The sequence below is a fragment of the Salvia miltiorrhiza genome, chromosome 5 (genome assembly GCF_028751815.1).
Source record: "Salvia miltiorrhiza cultivar Shanhuang (shh) chromosome 5, IMPLAD_Smil_shh, whole genome shotgun sequence".
NCBI lineage: Eukaryota > Viridiplantae > Streptophyta > Magnoliopsida > Lamiales > Lamiaceae > Salvia > Salvia miltiorrhiza.
In genome coordinates this window covers 46,116,947-46,127,538 of record NC_080391.1, presented here as the reverse complement: position 1 = coordinate 46,127,538, position 10,592 = coordinate 46,116,947, and the positions used below count along the sequence as shown (strand labels likewise).

At 33.3% G+C, this 10,592-nt stretch overlaps 1 long non-coding RNA gene across 1 annotated transcript; it reads left to right on the top strand.

Annotated features, from left to right (window-relative positions):
• Positions 1-2,424: 2,424 nt before the first annotated feature.
• Positions 2,425-5,303, top strand: LOC131024576 (uncharacterized). Its single transcript, XR_009101929.1, has 3 exons — positions 2,425-2,558; positions 4,411-4,477; positions 5,078-5,303. It is a non-coding gene; the product is annotated as an uncharacterized LOC131024576 (long non-coding RNA).
• Positions 5,304-10,592: the final 5,289 nt, after the last annotated feature.

The window sequence follows — 10,592 nt, the reverse complement described above, 5'->3', positions numbered from 1 at the left end:
TGCCCACTGAGTACTCTTGTACTCAGCCCTTCGATGTTTATGTTTGTGCAGGTTGAGCTGTGATGGGCGATGAAGTGTTGTTGCTGAGTGGAGTTTTTGTTGAACTTAAAGTAGGCTCAGAAAGGATACATGTCTTCATACATGTATCTTAGTTATGCATTCCGCTGTAAACACTGATTATTTCAGTTACGCCTTCCGTTGCAAACTCTGATAATGTTTTAGCCAAGCCCCTAATGATGCCTTTTTCCTTTTAAGGAATATGACGCGTATACAAGTTCTTTGAGTACCCTTTTTATGCGAACTATGCCTTTTTCCTTTTTAAGGAATATTTCACGCGTATTCAAGCTCTTTGAGTATTCTTTTATGCACCCCTTTCTAAACCCGCTTCTTAATTTCCCTTCCCCAGTCATGGTTTTCCCGGATTAATTATCCTTAAATTAAGGCCGGTCGTGACATTTTCCTTCCCCAGTCATGGTTTTCCCGGATTAATTATCCTTAATTAAGGCCGGTCGTGACAATATCGGATCCCGAACCCGATCCCGAATTTTTCGGGTATAGGGTACCCGATACCCGATTTTTTCGGGTCGGGTATCGGGTACCCGATTACCCGATCCCGAAATTCCCAGCCCTAGCTGAGCAAGTATAATCAAACATGAACTAAGAGCATATAAAAACATACATGAATATAACCACAAGCATATAATCCCTCACCTTAAACTTGAAGCCGACGATGTTAAAGAAAAAAAAATTAATCCGACATAATAAAACTCTTGATATGCATCTAACCTCAACCAAGGGAAAATTTAAATATTCTGCTGAAACTTTTTTTTTGTCCTCGTCGCTTAAACAAATTAACTCCTATTTATACCAATTCTTGGGATTGTTGATTACTATAAAAAAAATATTTGTGTCAATCCTTTTATACTAAAAAGAAACGTGTACCACAACATCAAAAAATACCTAAAAGTAAAACTTAAACTAAAACATAGTAATTTGATTTAAAATCTTAAAAATCATATTATGTTGTAACTAAGCTACTATTTCCAAAGCAATTATGCTAAGATATTAAAAAAATATATATACAACCTAAATACCGGATCCCGAACCCGATCCCGAATTTTTCGGGTATAGGGTACCCGATACCCGATTTTTTTGGGTCGGGTATCGGGTACCCGATTACCCGATCCCGAAATTCCCAGCCCTAGCTGAGCAAGTATAATCAAACATGAACTAAGAGCATATAAAAACATACATGAATATAACCACAAGCATATAATCCCTCACCTTAAACTTGAAGCCGACGATGTTAAAGAAAAAAAAATTAATCCGACATAATAAAACTCTTGATATGCATCTAACCTCAACCAAGGGAAAATTTAAATATTCTGCTGAAACTTTTTTTTTGTCCTCGTCGCTTAAACAAATTAACTCCTATTTATACCAATTCTTGGGATTGTTGATTACTATAAAAAAAATATTTGTGTCAATCCTTTTATACTAAAAAGAAACGTGTACCACAACATCAAAAAATACCTAAAAGTAAAACTTAAACTAAAACATAGTAATTTGATTTAAAATCTTAAAAATCATATTATGTTGTAACTAAGCTACTATTTCCAAAGCAATTATGCTAAGATATTAAAAAAATATATATACAACCTAAATACCGGATCCCGAACCCGATCCCGAATTTTTCGGGTATAGGGTTGTAATACCCGGGCTTTTGATGACGTGTTTAATTGCTTAAGTTTGAGTAAGTAGGGTATAAGATCCCTTGTTTGATTACTTTGTATAGAGATGAGGAGTTATATGAAGTTTTGTTGTTATATTTTAAAGATGTTGAGATGTTCTTTTGATGATGTGAGGATGATGTGTGATTTTATATCCGTAATTGAGTTTGAGTATTTGAATAATTCGAGATAATTATTTGAATGAGAACGGTGAACTCGGAAGTGAGATCTGAGTCCGTTAAGACGTTTTTGAAATTTTTGACTTTCTGACGATGAATAGTAAAATACTGCTATTTCGTCTTTTTGTCGACTTTCAAAATCTTACGTGCACGTCGTCGAGAAATATTCTTAATTTTTCGATACGAGTCCAATAATGAATGTTTTTATTTTTGGACGACGAGTGAATAGAAAATCGGGATTTCTCGATAAACGAACCGAGCTCGTTTATCAGAATTTCGAGAACGAGCTTGTATTTTCTATATTTATATAGAATTACGAGTGTAATGAAAGTGAGTAGGAGTTGAGAGGGCGAGTAACAAAGAGTATGAGTAGTTAGTCGTTAAAACGAGACGAAACGAGATATTTAACGACTAAATATCTAAACCTACCCTACCCCTAACCACCCCCCAACCGCCCAGCCCCCTTTTCCCTTAAAAATCACGTTAAGTGATCAGCCACAACACTCACTCTCATTTATCTCTCACACACTAACACCTAGAACACACACTCACACGCATAATACCATTTTAGCTTGAGCTCAAGCTTTTGAGCTCCGATTTGAGCACCGAGACGAGCACCGATCATCTTTTCAATCACGTATCTAAGTAGGTAAGATCCCTACCTACGTTTTGATGGTTTTCTTTTCGATTTTCGTCGACGTCGAAAAACGTCGATTCTCGACTTTATTTTGAAACGACGTCGGATCGTCGTGAAATTTTAGTATGTTGTTCTTGAGTAGATGTTGAGCATGTTTAATGAAGGGAGTAAGAACGGAACGAACCGTAGCTATGAAACCCATGAGGGCAGCCCCGTTTTTCACATATTAGCTTGTCTTTCGATTTTTGTTTGATCGTTTTGACTTGATATTTGTGCTTAGGGGTATGCTAGAATCGATATATATTAAATTCGTATTTTTCCAAGCATGAAAATTGTATAAGTTTTTAGAGTATGATTATTTAAATTCGTGAAGTTTGGGACGTTGCATAATGAATATTATTGCGTATATGTGTTCTACGATATCACATGAGCATGCTAATTGATTTACAATTTATGGATGATAATTGTTGAACGAAATTAAAACTGGAATTCTGTCAAAATTTTACAGCAGTTTCAAGCTTATGTTTCGATGAGTTTTCATTGCTTGATGGCTCTGAAATTTTAGTATGTTTATCTATGATATGTGTATTTCGTCGCTGCAAAATTTCATGTCTTTTGGATGATGTTTGCTATTTTAAAGATATTTTGAAAAACCCTTGACAGAATCTGTCAACTGTTGGTAGACTTCACAAAAACGTTTATATCTATTAATCCATGAAGGATTTTGCATCACCGTTTTTTTTAAACAAAACTAGACTTCAATACTTTTCTGAAAACATAAGATTTCGATTTTTATGACCTCTGAAATAGAGCAGTTTATTATTTCAAAAATGCCCTGTTCTGCTGTCATATTTTCCAACAGTAAAAGTGTATGAGTTTCATTGTTTATTTGGCAGATCATATGAACGTTTTCTCTTGTGAAATTTTAACCAAATCTTCAAGGATACCTTTAGTTTTGGCTGATTAAATTTGATGGAATTTTATTAAGGTTTGCCTTGGTTTCTAATGGCCTAAACAAAATTTGCAGAAACTGTCAATCTTTGACAGCCTGCACTAAAAGAGCAATATCTCCAAAAACCTTTAACCTTTTTGGTTAACTACCATTTTTAGAGTGAACTACACTTCATGAAGTTTTTGAGATCAATTGGTATGATAGTTTATGATGATTGAGTTGGTTGTTATGAATTTTTAAAGATGACACAAAAACAGCAAAACTTTCTAGAAAACAACTTGATTATATTTGTTTTGATGGATGATACGATATGACTAAATGGTGTGAGTTGTGAGAGTTATGATTAACGCACATAAATGTTGGTATCTGACACTCGAACAATTGGTGTCGAGTATAAATGATAGTTTACTGATAAAGAGTTTTGATGATTTTGAATTGTTTGGTTTGCGTTGAAAAGATGTCAAGATGTTAAGTTTTGAGTCGATAGACGAGTTCACGTAGTGAGATTCACGCGTTGAAATCTCGTGGATGACATTATATATGAATAGGTCATGCCAAAATTTTTAGTGAAATTAGAATTTGAGCATAGTCAATTCTTGTTGACCCGTGACTCAAATACATGCCTAATGGAAAGTTTAACTTTCTAATTGGTTAATTAGACGAGATGAGAGCGAATAGATCTGCTAAGAAAGTGGACTTTTCGATGTGTTAAATATTTCTTTTAATTGAAGCGCTGCTAATTATAACATAAGGATGTTATAATTAATGAGTAATGACGAGAGATAATAATTGTTATATTGATTAACAATCAAGAGAGATGAACATTAGAGATACTAATGTTTCATAAAAGAGATTAGATTATTAATCGAGGTTTCTTTTATAACTTCTCACCAATTCTTCATAACGATGAAGGTCCTTTTGGGAAGTAACGACTTGAGGGAGAGAGTGACGTTACTCATTGATACAGAGACACAACGAGGTGGGCATTACTTTTACTATACGTATATAGAGATCCCCTACGTATCGTGGGCCTCTTATACGAATGAATGCATGAGATGATCTAACTGTTAATTTCAGTTTCATATATATCAATTGAGTTTAAATGTTACATTCAAGCAAGTTATTTCATGACAAAATCTTTGAGTTAAAGTTATTTCAAGTATTGTCTTGCCATAAAATGTTTAAATTTTAGTATGATATCTATCTGCTTTGGCTTTGCCAATGATGCAATCGAATTCGGGTCCTGAGCAGTTGATAGCTATCCTGCCAGGACTAGTGTACACCAGTGACCGTGAGTCATCTAGCGGGTTGGCCGGTCAAGTGACCGTGAGAGGTGGCCACCTCTCCGGCACAAAGTTCCAGATATGATAGATTACAAGAGAACTTAGTCTGCAGACGAACTTTAAGAATCACAAATGAATTTAGTAAGCTTGGGCCTTTTTAGCGAAAAACTCCCTTGCTGTACTGTTTATGATGGCATGACAATTTACAGTTTTGAAGCATGTATTTTTATACCTAGGCATACGTGCCCACTGAGTGCTTTTGTACTCAGCCCTGCATATGTTTTCTAAATGTGCAGGTTGAGCTGATGTGATGATGGTGCTGCAATGAGCGGAGTCTCCAGGGTTGTTAATAAATAGTTAACCTGTCTAGAATATGTCTTCATACATATGTCTAGCTACTTTCCGCTGCAAGATGTTGTTGATGTTATAGTATGTTATGTCATACTTTGAGTCTTAAGAGAATGGTTTCATATGATGTATAACTTGATTAATGATATTAATTAAGTTTTATGTTGTCTTTCATAGACTGTTCAAAAGAGTATTAATGAGTAAATACGATGATTTTTCTTAAGTTAAGTAAGATTTACGGTTTCAAATGATGCCCCTTTCTTTCCCTTATTCTTTAACCCCATCCCTAGTCGTAGATCACTCGGCTTAACTATCCTTAGTTAAGGCGGGCTGTGACAAGGGTACCCGATACCCGATTTTTTCGGGTCGGGTATCGGGTACCCGATTACCCGATCCCGAAATTCCCAGCCCTAGCTGAGCAAGTATAATCAAACATGAACTAAGAGCATATAAAAACATACATGAATATAACCACAAGCATATAATCCCTCACCTTAAACTTGAAGCCGACGATGTTAAAGAAAAAAAAATTAATCCGACATAATAAAACTCTTGATATGCATCTAACCTCAACCAAGGGAAAATTTAAATATTCTGCTGAAACTTTTTTTTTGTCCTCGTCGCTTAAACAAATTAACTCCTATTTATACCAATTCTTGGGATTGTTGATTACTATAAAAAAATATTTGTGTCAATCCTTTTATACTAAAAAGAAACGTGTACCACAACATCAAAAAATACCTAAAAGTAAAACTTAAACTAAAACATAGTAATTTGATTTAAAATCTTAAAAATCATATTATATTGTAACTAAGCTACTATTTCCAAAGCAATTATGCTAAGATATTAAAAAAATATATATACAACCTAATAATTACAAAAGCACTAACTAAATTGTGTTCACTTCAAAATAAAGAAAAAAAATAATTAATCTAATTAAATAAAAAAAAATCAAACTTTGTAACTAATATATTAGTAATTAACACAGTGTTCAATATAACATATATATTATATAATGGTTGCTTGCATGTATATCTCCAAGCAAAATAAAAATGAAAAGATCATCATGAAGAGTTCTAGTGCTAATAGGAAACATAAATACTAATAATTTGACTTCTTTAATAATTCAAAATTTTTGAGGTGTTACAACCTTCCTCACTAAAAAATAATTTCGTCCTCGAAATTCTAATCATGCTTCTGAATTTCATAAATGTTCTATCATGAGGGAACTAATTTGTAGTATACTAACTTCTATTCAATAGCAATAGAAACAACATGTATCATATCTTAAACATTTTGAAAACAATAAGTTAAAAATACATACCCTGGAGTCAATGCAGCGCAGGAGTTTTGAATGACTAGGCGTATTTACCTTTTTAAACTTACTTAAACCTTTTTGAAAGCAAAACATTTCTTTTTTAAAGCACGAGTCTACAGGAACGTAGACCCGCTCTGATACCACTATGTAACACCCCAAATTTCATAAACTTTTCAATCTAAAAACTTTGAAGAACTAATAGTTAAAATAAAATTTCTTGATATAAAAGTTTAAGCCAATTTAAAATCAACTTGCCAAAACTAAAGTAATAACATGAAATAAAAATAAAAATAAAACGATAACTAAAACTTAACAAGTTCATCTAAAAAGTTCAATGTAAAATTCTTATCCCTAGTCATTCTCCACTTCCATGGCCACTTCAACTCTGAAACTGCAAAACTGAAAAGATAAGGGGTGAGCATATTGAAAATATACTCAGTGAGAAACCATGCAAATATTCACATACGCTTAAACATGCAAATAATTCACATTGTCATACACATATACTGATAATCTGATGGGCGAACTGAGAGCCCCTGAACATGTATTTCAGCATGGCTGAATTTCTGAACATGTATTTCTACATGGCTGAACATATATTTCAACATGGCTGATTTTCTGAACATGTATTTCTACATGGCTGAACATGTATTTCAACATGGCTAATATTATGAACATGTATTTCTACATGGCTGAGCAAGTATAATCAAACATGAACTAAGAGCATATAAAAACATACATGAATATAACCACAAGCATATAATCCCTCACCTTAAACTTGAAGCCGACGATGTTAAAGGAAAAAAATTAATCCGACATAATAAAACTCTTGATATGCATCCAACCTCAACCAAAGGAAAATTTAAATATTCTGCTGAAACTTTTTTTTTTTGTCCTCGTCGCTTAAACAAATTAACTCCTATTTATACCAATTCTTGGGATTGTTGATTACTATAAAAAAATATTTGTGTCAATCCTTTTATACTAAAAAGAAACGTGTACCACAACATCAAAAAATACCTAAAAGTAAAACTTAAACTAAAACATAGTAATTTGATTTAAAATCTTAAAAATCATACTATTATATTGTAACTAAGCTACTATTTCCAAAGCAGTTATGCTAAGATATTAAAAAAATATATATACAACCTAATAATTACAAAAGCACTAACTAAAATTGTGTTCACTTCAAAATAAAGAAAAAAAATAATTAATCTAATTAAATAAAAAAAAATCGAACTTTGGAACTAATATATTAGTAATTAACACAGTGTTCAATATAACATATATATTATATAATGGTTGCTTGCATGTATATCTCCAAGCAAAATAAAAATGAAAAGATAATCATGAAGAGTTCTAGTGCTAATAGGAAACATAAATACTAATAATTTGACTTCTTTAATAATTCAAATTTTTTGAGGTGTTACATTACAAGTGGGCTTGATTAAATCCTTGGGCCAGTAATCTTAACGGCCTTGATTTATTGGAACAGAAAATTCTGATGGGCTTAGTCATAATTTTAAGGAACTTTAGTTAATTAAAATGGTTCTAATCTATAGGACTAGGCCTTAATTAATTTAAGTAAGCTGAATTATTTTAAATTTAAGTATATGTTAGGACTTGTTGACAAGTTTGTCAAGTAGTAGCTAGTTTTATTCCATAATTTTTAATAGAACTATCACCTTAAAACCAGCATAAGTATTCTTTTTTAAGTCGAATCCATGTTATTTCCTCACTATTTATTTAGTTAGTTACTTTTATACTGAAGGTCATATACCAGAGAAGGTAAGGCAATAATTCAGAATCACCTGGATCATCAGACCACGATCTGGTGAGCTTTCTTATATAAAATCCAAAGTTTACATTAAGTTGTAGTTACACAAGATTTGTGAACTATTATCATTGCCTATCAATTGTATGATTTATGTATGATACCTATATGGCACCAGAGTTATTATAATCAAATTCGGATCCTGTTCTATCTAGATGTTAGATAGGATTAGTGTACACAAGAGACTGTTAGCCAGTTTAGTGTATCAGTCGGTCTGTGACCGTAGAAGGTGGTCACCTTCATGGCACACAGTTATCATTGCAGATATGGTAAAGTACAAATAAACATAGTCTGATCAGACGAGCTTTAGTACAAGTAAATGACTAGTGGGTACAGACTTTTTACTAAAACCTCTGTTCGCCATGAGAAAAGGCATGATAATTTCCAGCTTCAGTATGCATGTATGTAGCTTTGGCTCGTGCCCACTGAGTATTTTATTCTCAGCCATGTATGTATTTATAAACGTGCAAGTTGATCAGAGACAGTGTTGAGATGGTGTCGAGCGGTCTTTCGTTTCGTTTGAATGTATATATCGAGACACATGTCTTGAACATATGCCTCTCCAGTCAGTTCTTCCGCTACGAACATTTATTTTGTGTAAAGATCACAATAGGTCTTCTCCATTGTGAATCTTATATGTAAATTACACCTTTTGGTTTATTGTACCCTTTAGTCCATTTCTGTATTCCCACTTCTTAATTCCCTCCCTTGGTCGTGATTCCCCGGATTAACTATCCTTAGTTAAGCTCGGTCGTGACACTCACAATAAAGTGAGACCCTTACTCTACTCACAACATATTTAACTAATTTATTAAAACTCGTGTCATTTGAAAATGGATACTTTTTATAAGGACGGAGGGCGTAGTTTCTTAAATTCTGTGCCCAAAAGTTTTGTCTCAAGATAGCCGGAACCGAAGGAGTATTATTGAGTTGTGAAAAAAAGTGAAAAGTAAGAGTAAATATATATATTATAAGTCATAGGATATATTCCAAAAATAGATAGAAAGTTTTTTGTGGACGTCCCAAAAATAAAAATACAAAATTCTTTCGTGAACGGAGGGAGTATATCCTTATAATAATTTTCAAAATTTTGTATATGAATATTTACCACTAAAGTAGTTAATTATTATCGATCTACTTTTTTTAAAATAAAATATTGAACTAATTGATAAAGTCACTTGAATTTTAGCCATTTAGTAATTTCCCTTAAGATTTTTGTATCTTAAGATTTTAGCCACTTGAAGTTTGAAAAATATTTAGTTGAAGATAAGATTATAATATATATATAGGGAGGGGCGCTCCAATGAGAGATTCCCTATATTTAGTGAGATCTTAGATACGATCTCGTACGTTTATTTTATCAATCCTATAGCTGATATTGTACTTAGAGGGAGAATTTTTTTTCTCAGGGTTCGAATCCTGGAGGGAGCGACATATTTTAAATTTTGTTATTCATCAGTATATACTGCCTTGTTCATCAGTATATATGTCTTATTCATTGAAAAATAAGGGGTCTCATTAGAGCGCTATATATATATATATATATATATATATATATAGGGGAGAGCTAGAATAAAAACACTCTTAAGTGTATAAAATATAAATGATTTTCAGCCCTTAGATCATCAAGATCTATGGTTGAATCGTAACCCTGTTGGATGAATTCGTGGTCCTGAGTTCGAATCCCAAATGTTAGGTCCAGAGGGTCTCGAATAGGTGTATGGGGGGGGGAATACACCTATGGGTTATTTTTGCAAATCCTCAGTCAGAGATCAAAACGAAACTTTACATGCAAACAAAGACGCATGTTTTACATAAATCAGTTTTGACCAAACAGGGTTGACGACTGATATTGAATGCTCTTCAGTAAAGAGTTATCAGTTAAGTTGATGGAACTTAACTGATGCACGTAAGGGCTTCAGTCGTGTTTGCAAAACAAAGATGATAACACTCTTCCTGACTATCAGAAGATAGATCAGTCAGACTGATATCATACGCAGCGGAAATTAAACTTAGTTTCGGAATAGCCTCGGTGGAGCACGTTGTTGGTTTTTAGGTTTCTCTTTGCAGTTAATCAGTGTTCAGTTTATCAATTGAAAGAACACAAGTAAGAATGTAAAACTGAAATATGTAAACAACACAGAGACTTTTACGTGGTTCGGAAAAACCCTTTCCTACATCCACGGTTGGTTGATCAGACCAACAATCCACTCCGCAAGTTCTTAACAGGTGCACTGCAAACCAAACCGTGTGCTTGCCGGGTGCACACAACCGTACTACTGAAGAAAACCCTTCTTCAGGACCCACGCTT